Source organism: Eschscholzia californica, unplaced genomic scaffold, assembly GCF_041429995.1.
Source record: "Eschscholzia californica isolate CP2 unplaced genomic scaffold, dmEscCali1.0.p SCAF_1, whole genome shotgun sequence".
NCBI lineage: Eukaryota > Viridiplantae > Streptophyta > Magnoliopsida > Ranunculales > Papaveraceae > Eschscholzia > Eschscholzia californica.
In genome coordinates this window covers 23850595-23861850 of record NW_028238198.1, presented here as the reverse complement: position 1 = coordinate 23861850, position 11256 = coordinate 23850595, and the positions used below count along the sequence as shown (strand labels likewise).

Sequence of the window (11256 nt, the reverse complement as noted above, 5' to 3'; positions counted from 1 at the left end):
TCTATCAGGTTTGTGGGTCCTGAAATTGTGATGACATTAGCCTTGACTAATTTTAGTTCGAAGAAAAATTTCTTGTTCCGCAGAATAGTATTTGTCGTTCCACAGTCGATAAGACATTCATCCCCACAATTTGTTTTGAAATCTTTAGTAAACTCCATGCTAATAAGAAACTAAAAGAAAAATATAGAAATGTTTTAATATTTTATAATAAAAGGAACATAACAAAAACACAATTGTTGAGAAAGCAAATGACCAAAGCAAATGACAAAAGCAAAACATAGTCTAAGAAAAAAAAAATTCTTCCTAAAAGCATATTAAAACTAGAATTTTAGTATAGATTCTAGTTAACATTTCCATTGTTAAGTAAAACATCAAATTCTTTGCTGCTTGGATCTGCAAAAAAAATCTGAAACATCCAGATGAGTTGGATCCATGGATACTTCAAATTCTTTACCACTTTGATCTATGAAGTAGTCAGAAATATCTAAGGGAGTTTTGTTCATCGGTACTTCAAATTCTGCCAAATTGGCTTTTATTTCTTTACCTTTCCCCTTCATGGAATTTTGGTAAAGATTAACCAAGTGTTTCGCAGTACGACAAACACGTGACCAATGCCCCTTCATACCACATCGGTGACAATTATATTCACGATGATTAGATGTTTGTACACCTTTTCCTTTGTCATTTTTGTATTTGGCATTATTCCACATCTCGTGGTTTGATGCTAATTTTTGTTCACTTGAATGCCTAATAGGGCCACTACGTTGTCGATTATTATATCGACCTCGACCTCGACCACGCCCATTACCATGTCTGCGTTCACGGTTCATTGATGCAACAACATTCACTTCAGGGAATGGTGCAGTCCCAGTGGGATGAGCATTATGATTTTTCATTAACAGCTCGTTATTTTGTTTAGCAACAAGAAGACAAGAAATTAATTCAGAGTACTTTGTAAACCTACGCTCTCGATATTGCTGCTGCAGGAGCATATTCGATGCGTGGAAAGTTGAATATGTTCTCTCTAGCATGTCCTCTTCAGTTATATTCTCTCCACATAATTGTAGGCGAGATTTAATTTTATACAATGCTGAATTGTATTCACTTACTGTCTTAAAATCCTGTAAACGCAGGTGCATCCAATCGTAACGAGCTTTTGGGAGTATGACAGTCTTTTGGTGGTCATATCTTTCTTTCAGATTCGTCCATAAAACATATGGATCTTTTACCGTTAGGTATTCAGTTTTCAGACCTTCATGAAGGTGATGACGAAGGAAAATCATTGCTTTTGCCCGATCTTGTGGGGATGTTTCATTTGCAGCCATAATGGTATTTCCAAGATTCATAGCATCAAGATGAATTTCAGCATCTAGAATCCATGTCAAGAAATTTTTTTCCCGTAATATCAAGAGCAAGAAATTGCAATTTTGTAAGATTATCCGACATGATCTAAACAATACAAACAAACAAGTTAGATAAATATGTCTAAGAAAAATACTTGCTTATTTTCTTCCTATTTTTTTTTTCTAAAAATCTTCATCATTGCATAGATATAAATATGTTCATAATACTATTAATAATCACTATAGATGGACATGGTTGATACTAGCAATTTTAATCATGCATACATAGGAAAAAAAAACTAATATGAACAACATTAGAAAAAAAAATTGTTTGTTAGAGTTTATCTATAATATTAGATGAAGACTATTTCAATCCTATCATGAAAAAGATATATGCTACAAATGCTAATATGAATAGTTATGTCTAACAAAATTACTACCTTCATATTTAATTACTTTTCCTAAAGATGCAAGTGAAGGAAAAAAAAAATTATTCCTATATATACTATAAGAATTAAAACTATTTGGAAGTATACTCTCTATGATTCTCTAATCTTCTTAAAAAAAAAATAGAGCTTCGTGCCGATAACGTGTTGTGAAAACTAAGTAAAGAAGAGAGATTAGAGATGAGAGAAAACTAAAGACTAAGAACACCATATTTGTACCTTAAGATTGTAGTATAATATTCTACTATTTTGTTGTGTCAATTACATTGGATTAAAACCCTTTTTATAGGCTCTACAAAGTAAGGACATTCATGGACATTTACACAAGGAGTTACATGCATACACATGAATGTGCCTTTAAGTTATAGGTTACATATGACCTCATTAGTGTAGATGTTACACATGATAGTAGTGGAAGACAAAATATTACAATAACAAGGTATTTATATAGTTTCTTTCAACCCTAACATCCATCTAGAAGCTGCCATAGAGATAGGGTTGGAAAATATGCATTCATGTTCTTTCCTTTTGTTGGAAAATATTTAATTTTGCATAAAGGTAGGATTTTCCATATCATTTAACTTAATGGTTTTTGTTAAGATATGTATCATGTTCTTTCCTTTTTAAATTGTAAATCTTCGCATTTGAACGGTTAGAGGAAAAAAAATCGACTCAAACTTCATCTTGTTAAAAGTAGAAAGTATGTAATACTTAGCAGGTGATCTTGAGAAACTTGTTTAGACCAAATTTTAAAAAAAAGAAAAATGTTAAATTTGCGAGCAATTAAATTAACCGAGCAATTAACAAGGTATTTATAGAGCTTGTTTCAAACCAAACATTCATCTAGAAACTGCTATAGATTCTAGATGCTATAGAGATAGGGTTGGAAAATATGCATTCGTGTTCTTTCCTTTTCTTCGAAAATATGCAATTTTGCATAAAGGTAGGATTTTTCATATCATTTGACTTGTGGATTTTTAGTAAGATATGTATTCATGTTCTTTCCTTTTTAAATTATAATTCTTCACACGAACGGTCATATGAAAAAAATAGAGTCAAATTTCGTCTTGTTAAAAGTAGAAAATATGTAAGACTTAGCATGTGATCTTGAGAAACTTGGTTAGACCAAATTTTTTAAAAAAGAAAAATGTTAAATTTGCGAGCAATTAATGTAACCGTGCAAGATCATGATATTTCAATGGAAACAAATAACCCCACGTCTCTACCAATGTCTAAATTTCGTAGTTTTATCTTATCGGTTTTAATCATCAAGTATATGATTTTATTTTATTTTATTTTGGTGATGAGTTTTTCTTGATGTATTTTTAATAACAAAAATTATTTAATGTGATTTAATTTTAATGTATTTTTAATAGAAAGATATTAAAATTCCTTTTTATTTTGGTGATGAGTTTTTCTTAATGTACTTTTGATTAAAAAATTTATTTAATGTGATTTAATTTTAATGTATTTTTAATAGAAAGATATTCGAAATTTGAAGTGATCAAAATATCTTTTCATTGAAATTAGGTCAGTGAATCCAAAAAAAATGAAATGAGATGGAAGAGAGTGTTCGTGAAATGAAGGAGCCTAAAACCAATAAATCCAAAGCAATTAGAAAGGAAATGTAATGAAAAGAAATTAACCTCATGATGCAAGAAACAACCTAGAATAAACTACAAATCAAACAAAAAGGAAGCATAAATTTTGAGTCACGCAGATTTTATCAAACAGGAAAGAAGAAATTGAAAAATAACTTACTTGAAAATGAAGTTCTTGAGGCAACCGAGAACCCAAGAAGGTGCAACGTGAAGATGGAACGAAGGGAGATTTTGTAGAAGTTTATGTCTGCCTTGTAACTGATATAAATTAGTCATAAAGGTTATGAAAGGAGATTTATTGAAAATTAAACTGTTTTACCTTGAAATCGTCTCACCATTCTTCTTGAGACCATCTTTGTGGTGATTTAACCATAATTCATCAATTAATGAGGGAGTAATGGAGGATGCGGTATGAGGTTGAAGAATAAGGTGGAGGAAGATTGTGAAATTGAAATACATAACGGCAGATGAACTAATGGAGGAGGAAGAGAAATGGGTATAGGTGAAGTCGATTTGGGTTTGGGTAAGGACGGTTTATTCTTAATCCCCCTCTTCACTTCTTCAGTAATGGGGTTTTGGCCGTTATGCTTACCGAAAGTAATGTAGGTAGTAAATGGAGAGAGAGAGAGAATTATATCCAGTGGCTCAATTACGGGTTTGACCCACCCATTCTTATCAATCTGCCCTCTCAACCAATCATAACCGTGTAGATTAACAAAATGAAGAATGTTAACGGCCCAGATTCATTGAGTTGTTTACTTTCTTCAATTGAGTAGGTGAACAAATTTTCATTTTCTTAAGTAGGTAATAGATCGAAAGGTGAAGATGCTATCAAAAACGCAACAGACGACCGGATTTATCTCTTGGTTTGTCGGGATCAGCACAAAACACTGTGTTTTGTTATATAGATTCTAATTTTGAGCTCAAGCTCATAATTTCCTATATGAGCTTGAGCTCATTGAATCACAACTCTTATTCCAATAGTTTCCAACAAAATGTTTAGCTGAAAATAGTAACGAAATTCTTAGTGACAGTATGGAACTACTGTCCAAATAATAATCATATTAAACCAAAAGTAACATAGGTTTGAAGCTGAAGGAGGGTTTATTCTCAATCTAACCTGCGGCTCTTCCAACAAATCAAGGAATCACAACGTCACACCTTTGTTACGATTTTCTTATTTTTCCGCCACATTATAAATTTCACTTTAATTATGTGTATCTCCAAAAGGTAATGAAAGTACAAGGGGTACAAATAATAACATATCAATTTTGCAAATGTATAATAGTTAAAAATTCACATTTCTTCTAAAAAAAGAAATTTTTAGATTGTAGTTCCAATTAAAGTTGATTTCGAAATTTTTTCATATTTTTCTTCTTAATTTTCTTCCTCTTCCTCTGTAATACGTTTCTGCTTTTTCTTCCTCCTTTTCCTTTCATGCTCTTCCTATCCTCTTTTTCATCTGGACCTATGATCTTCGCACATAACTTTTAAAAGATCGATGTACTGTTATTCATCTTTTAATTGGTAGAATCTAATCCATTCTAATGTATTAAAATAAGGTGATATACTCACGGGAATATTCCCATTAGTATCACGTTATTTAGAAAACCTAAGTTTTGAATAAAAACTATATTATCCTTCAGTTATATCTTTTTTGCTATCAAACAATTTCTCCTAATTTTATTTTGTTCGAATATTAAGAAAAATGTTTACCCAACTTGATTTGTATGGTGTGAATATCTGAAACAATGATAGTATATTAGAGAAAAAAAGTCCGAAAATCAGAAAACAATGCAAACTTTGGTTTTAGATTACTTACTTTCTTGTTCAACTTCTTTCATTCAATCCTTTGGTGGTTAATCTACACAAGAACAAAGTCTAGTTAGAGAGGATTGAGCAAAGAATATTGTTGAAAGACTTGGAAACAATCAAATTAATAAACTAAAATAGATTAATCAAGGAACTAGTAATAGAACTCTTAAGCAACCATCTTAAAACAAAATTATCCATGAAGATAAGAAACGACAAAAGAAGAAAAACCTAAACATAAATGAATAACAGAAAAAAAGAACTTGAAAATTAAGAGAAGAAAAGAAAAATAAAGAAGAGAGAAAGAAGGAATTAAAAGGACACTTGGTTAAAAATGGAGTTCTTTCTTGCCTTTATTCAATCCTTCGATGAAGAATTTATAAGGTGGCAAAACCAATGTAGTTTCTCCCAAGTTAAAGGGAAGCAAATGAGTGGTTTAATTAAATAAGATGAAGATTGATAAAAACAAGAAAACCCTAACAAGATATTTATAGTGAGCTTGCTTGGTACCTAAGATCCATCTAGAAGCTTATGATCACATAGGTGGCGCAAAATAAATGTTTGGGAGGTTGGATAATGTATCTCTCGTCAAATTTACATAAAAATATGTTTTTTTCCCTATTATGTGATTGTAGCACCTCATGTTAAGATATATATTTTTAGGCTATTGATTGTAGCACCAAATGATTTATTGTTTCTTATGAGGTTCATATTCGGTGTTATTTGTCTCTTTAATGAGTATATCAACTATGTTTACTGTTTTGCAAATAAATACTTTAAGTTTAGGTTTTCATGGCGGCCGACGTGAAAATCTGTACTTGGAGCGTTACAGAAACAGTGAAGGTTGATACTAGAATCACTAGTTAATAGTAACCCAATACGCCAATACCTTTTTCTAAAAGGATAGTAAGAAGTAACATCTATTTTTTGCTTCGTTTTCCATGAATTCCACCATTTTCATATCGTTCACTTTATTCAGCCAATTCGCCCAGGGACACTTTTCCCTCTTAATGATTTCGCATGAGACGTTATCTATACCGAAGTCTAGGAAAAGAAATCTCAGACTTAGGTCAGACCCAGAGTGATTTGAACATCAAATTTACTAGATCAGAAAAATAAGAGCACTCTCCACTTTCGTAATTAAATGAAAAACTATAGAGCTTCCTAACGAGATAATAAGATCACATTAGAAACAAAACCAAATCCAAAAAGCTAAACTGAAAAAGGTTACGATTCACCAATTTCGTGAAAAATACACCATCCAAAGACCAAAGTAAAGTAAACTTGCAGATCTAACATAAATGAAAAAATTACCATCATAACAAGTGAAATATAGTCTTCCTCTTGCAATTAGGATTTACTGAACCGCATCAACAATTTATTAATTTGAGAGGGAAATAGAAAGGGCGAGAATGGAAAGAAAGGAATTCCTAGAAAAGAAGAAGTAGAAGATATAAAGAAATGAATTTTATGGTTACCGATGGTTTCCTGCAAGAAACGTCGCCGAGAAATAAGAAACGGATGACTTCATACAGATTGTGACGTTAATAAATTATATACTAACGGTTATTTCAGAAACAATCGGTAATTACCGTCACCAAAAGTAACTTATTTTGTAGTACTTGGACCCATCACTAAGACACTCTCTTTTAATTTATTTATTGTAATAGTCCCACATTGCTCACAAGAGTGTCCAAAGACTGGGCTATATGTGTAAGCTCAAGCTTAGTAAGTACCGAGGCCTTTTGGGTAGGCTTGTGGTGCCTTCGCCAAAGACAAAACCCCGTACCTGTGTGAGGTGGTTAAAGCGGGGACAATATCGGCAACTGCTAAGGCTTGGGGCGTTACAAAGTGGTATCAGAGCCGAGGACGGCTCTTCGCTGAGGGTGGGGGATTGTAATAGTCCCACATTGCTCATAAGAGTGTCTAGAGACTGGGCTATATGTAACGCCCCAAGCCTTAGCAGTTGCCGATATTGTCCCCGCTTTAACCACCCAGGCCCAAGCCCACACGGGTACGGGGTTTTGTTCTTGGCGAAGGCACCACAAGCCCACCCAAAAGGCCTCGGTACTTACTAAGCTTGAGCTTACACATATAGCCCAGTCTCTGGACACTCTTGTGAGCAATGTGGGACTATTACAATCCCCCACCCTCAGCGAAGAGTCGTCCTCGGCTCTGATACCACTTTGTAACGCCCCAAGCCTTAGCAGTTGCCGATATTGTCCCCGCTTTAACCACCGAGGCCTTTTGGGTGGGCTTGTGGTGCCTTCGCCAAGAACAAAACCCCGTACCCGTGTGGGCTTGGGCCTGGGTGGTTAAAGCGGGGACAATATCGGCAACTGCTAAGGCTTGGGGCGTTACACTATATGTGTAAGCTCAAGCTAAGTAAGTACCGAGGCCTTTTGGGTAGGCTTGTGGTGCCTTCGCCAAAGACAAAACCCCGTACCTGTGTGAGGTGGTTAAAGCAGGGACAATATCGACAACTTCTAAGGCTTGGGGCGTTACAAAGTGGTATCAGAGCCGAGGACGGCTCTTCGCTGAGGGTGGGGGATTGTAATAGTCCCACATTGCTCACAAGAGTGTCCAGAGACTGGGCTATATGTGTAAGCTCAAGCTTAGTAAGTACGGAGGCCTTTTGGGTAGGCTTGTGGTGCCTTCGCTAAAGACAAAACCCCGTACCTGTGTGAGGTGGTTAAAGCGAGGACAATATCGGCAACTGCTAAGGCTTGGGGCGTTACAAAGTGGTATCAGAGCCGAAGACGGCTCTTCGTTAAGGGTGGGGGATTGTAATAGTCCCACATTGCTCACAAGAGTGTCTAGAGACTGGGCTATATGTGTAAGCTCAAGCTTAGTAAGTACTGAGGCCTTTTGGGTAGGCTTGTGGTGCCTTCGCCAAAGACAAAACCCCGTACCTGTGTGAGGTGGTTAAAGCAGGGACAATATCGGCAACTGCTAAGGCTTGGGGCGTTACATTTATTTCCCATAATCTCTCCAAACTTCTTCGGAAGCTTTGCAATTTGCTTTAGTGGTAAAATGTTAGTACTCCTAGTTAAAATTGCAAATTTATCATATTATATTTCATGGAGTATATGATAAAATTGGTAAAATGGACTCTTAATGTTATATACAATTTTATGGAATGTATGATAAAATTGTAATTTTTATATGAACAACGTGTTATCGAAATTACTCGAGTCACATTATATTTCAGAATGTTTGTTTTATTTATTTATTTTTGTTTAGAGATATTGAGCTTATTTAAATATGAAAAATAGTATATATACATTATTAGGCCATTATATAAAATAACCTAATTAATGACTGTTGACTAGAACAAGTAGCCGCTCAAAGAAGTGAAATTCAAACAAATCAGACAGACAGACAGACTCAGGTGGATTAAGCTCAAGAAACACGAAAACATAAACAAACGCTAGACTTGTATCTCCAAAATGGGTAGAAAAACTATTTACTTGGGGTAGTTGGGGATCTCAGTCAGGTGGAAGAACTGTAAAGAAATATTGTTTCGAAATACAATTTTTTTTTTTGGAAAATCAAAACATATCACCGACGGTTTTCTGCCGTCGCAACTTTACAGAAGCGATTGTTTTTCCTGTACACAAACCGTCGCTAATAATATCTTTTAACTACGGATTTACAACCCCGTCGCTACCAACAGTCGCGAAAAGTATCCCCGACGGAGGCTTCCACGACGGATTCTGGTCCGTCACTAAATAATTTCTGTGATGGTTTTTTTACATTACCGGCGGTTTTAAGGCGTCGCTAAAAATCTCCATTTTTGTAGTGAAATGAACACTATGAAATCCAAACGACTTCGTTTATTCCTCCCAGTATCTAAAAATTATTTTTTTGTGCCATTTTTCAATTTGAGTCAGTGAATATTACTAGAGCATAGTACTTATAGAAATCTCTTATTCACAAACATCGGGAAAGAGATTAACGAAAGCTAAAGTGTCCAAAAAGTCTTGCTTCTGTTTCCCATATGGAGTTCTGATTCATTGTTGGAAATGGGTAAAAGGTGTTTGGTGTTTCTTATGCTGTAAACTACGAATTATTTGTTCCAGATAACCAATTCTAGCATATAAAAACAAAATAAGGAAAAAGACTGAGGGGTTCTAATCCTTAGTCTTTCTCTTGTAGCTCAGTATGGAAGCGTTCTACCATGATGACCGAATAAAACCAAGGCCTGAACTAGTTATTATTGTAACTTGCCTCGGTGACATGCTGAGTTCGATTGTTGAATCAAATACACCATAAATAACTGATATTAAAATCTAAACAAGAGAGTTATGTGAAGAGGTGTAACCCTCTTCATGATCGAGTATTAGTCGAGAGTAAGAGGTGAGAAACCGAGAGGGAGACAGAGAGGAAGACGAGATAGACTTGGAAGATTTAAAATAATTTCTCTATTGGTATTTCATGTAAAATCAAATACAAGTATATATAGACATACATAAAGAAATTTGAACATGTTTATCTAAGATACAGTATATGTTTATCTATCATCAAGTCATCTTCTTTGCGTTCCTACCTCCATTAATTTTTTTTCAAATGGTAAACGAGGGTGACCTCTTGGACAACCGGGAAGATTATAACATTCAACTCTGTTGTATTTGCTTAGAAGGTTCAAATGCACAAACATCTCTGATTTCCAAATTGTTCTTCATGACAAAATCAGCTCATCCTGAACCCTCAATGACTACACAAGGTTTCTCTTTCCTGGAGCTTGTATTTGACACCCCATGTCTTGTCGTCAACTATAAGGTTTATTATTTTTGAACTTTCGCTAGGAAGGTACTTCCTCGGAGTGTATCCTTCTGCATTTCCAATCCATCAACCAAATCAATTCGTATGGAAAATTTTCAGATTGTACTTTGATGAAAACACTACGCAACTTAGTATATCAACAAAGATATAAATATTTCATTTGGGTAAACAAGTATTCCTGTTATCAAAACACTTGATGTGCCAACTACTCCTATCCAACACATGAGATTTATCACAACATTACATGTAAATATAAGATTTAGACAACAAAAGAAACAGTGGGTGTGACTGAAGGCTTAAGTTCAATAGCGAAGATATCAGGACTTTAGAACAAACGAATCCCAACAACAAAATCAAAACTAAATCGAAAAAGTAGTTCTTTACCGTCTTCCTGTATTGACTTTGAGAATAATAGACGGGTTGGAATTGGATCTGTGACCTTACAACATCATTATGACGAGCCTCAGCGAGCTCAAATGTAGTGATACCAGGCATTTTTTCTTTGTGAGAAATTAAAGTCATATAACCAACTTATAAGCCTGCAAAGTCAAAATGTATGAATAAACTGTCAAAGTAATGCAAAACTTTTACGAAAAAAAGAGCATGAAGAGAATAAGTACAAATTATTCCAATATAATATTTAGTTGATTTAATCAAAAGTGTTAGTGAGTGAGTTTATGAGGTTGTAAGATGAGTTTACAAAATTCTAATTCTGTTTTTATCTTCCCACAAAAATCTTTTACATACATTTAAGCTAATCAAAAAGTATTTGGGCCACATTTTCCTCCGTCTTTAAACGGAGAGGGTCATGAAGTTTTCTGAATGGAAGTACTATGTGAAAAAAAATGGATTAAAAAGGTCAATAATTTTGTGTAAATTAAGTTCAGATCTATGCAAACTATGTGTTAACAAGGACGAACTCCAAATCTTTTCTAATCCATGCAAACCAGGGAGGTGAAACGTGATAGCATTAATATATAGATCCTTTTTGAGAAAAGAGGAATTTTTGGTAAGAGATTCCCGAAAATTTTCGTTTCAATTAATGTCAATTATTCTAATTTAGGTCATGAAATTAATTTTAGTTGTATTTTAGAGAGAAATAAAATTTGACTTGGTTTTGAAATTAAAATTAGCATATTAGTAAATAAGTGAGATTGATTTTGTGTTCTTTACGCATAACATTTATAAGATAGGATTATGATTTTCCAACTAACTTAAAAGGCTTTTCAAGTTGTCGTAGAAGATAGATCGAATCAAATCAAACAAATG

At 34.1% G+C, this 11256-nt stretch overlaps 1 long non-coding RNA gene across 1 annotated transcript; it reads right to left on the bottom strand.

Moving 5' to 3' along the window:
• Nucleotides 1-9609: 9609 nt before the first annotated feature.
• On the bottom strand, nt 9610-10526 carry LOC147565279 (uncharacterized). The gene is made up of 2 exons (XR_015237125.1): nt 10372-10526; nt 9610-10037 (listed from the first exon to the last, which is right to left on the bottom strand). It is a non-coding gene; the product is annotated as an uncharacterized LOC147565279 (long non-coding RNA).
• Between the last annotated feature and the right edge of the window lie 730 nt (nt 10527-11256).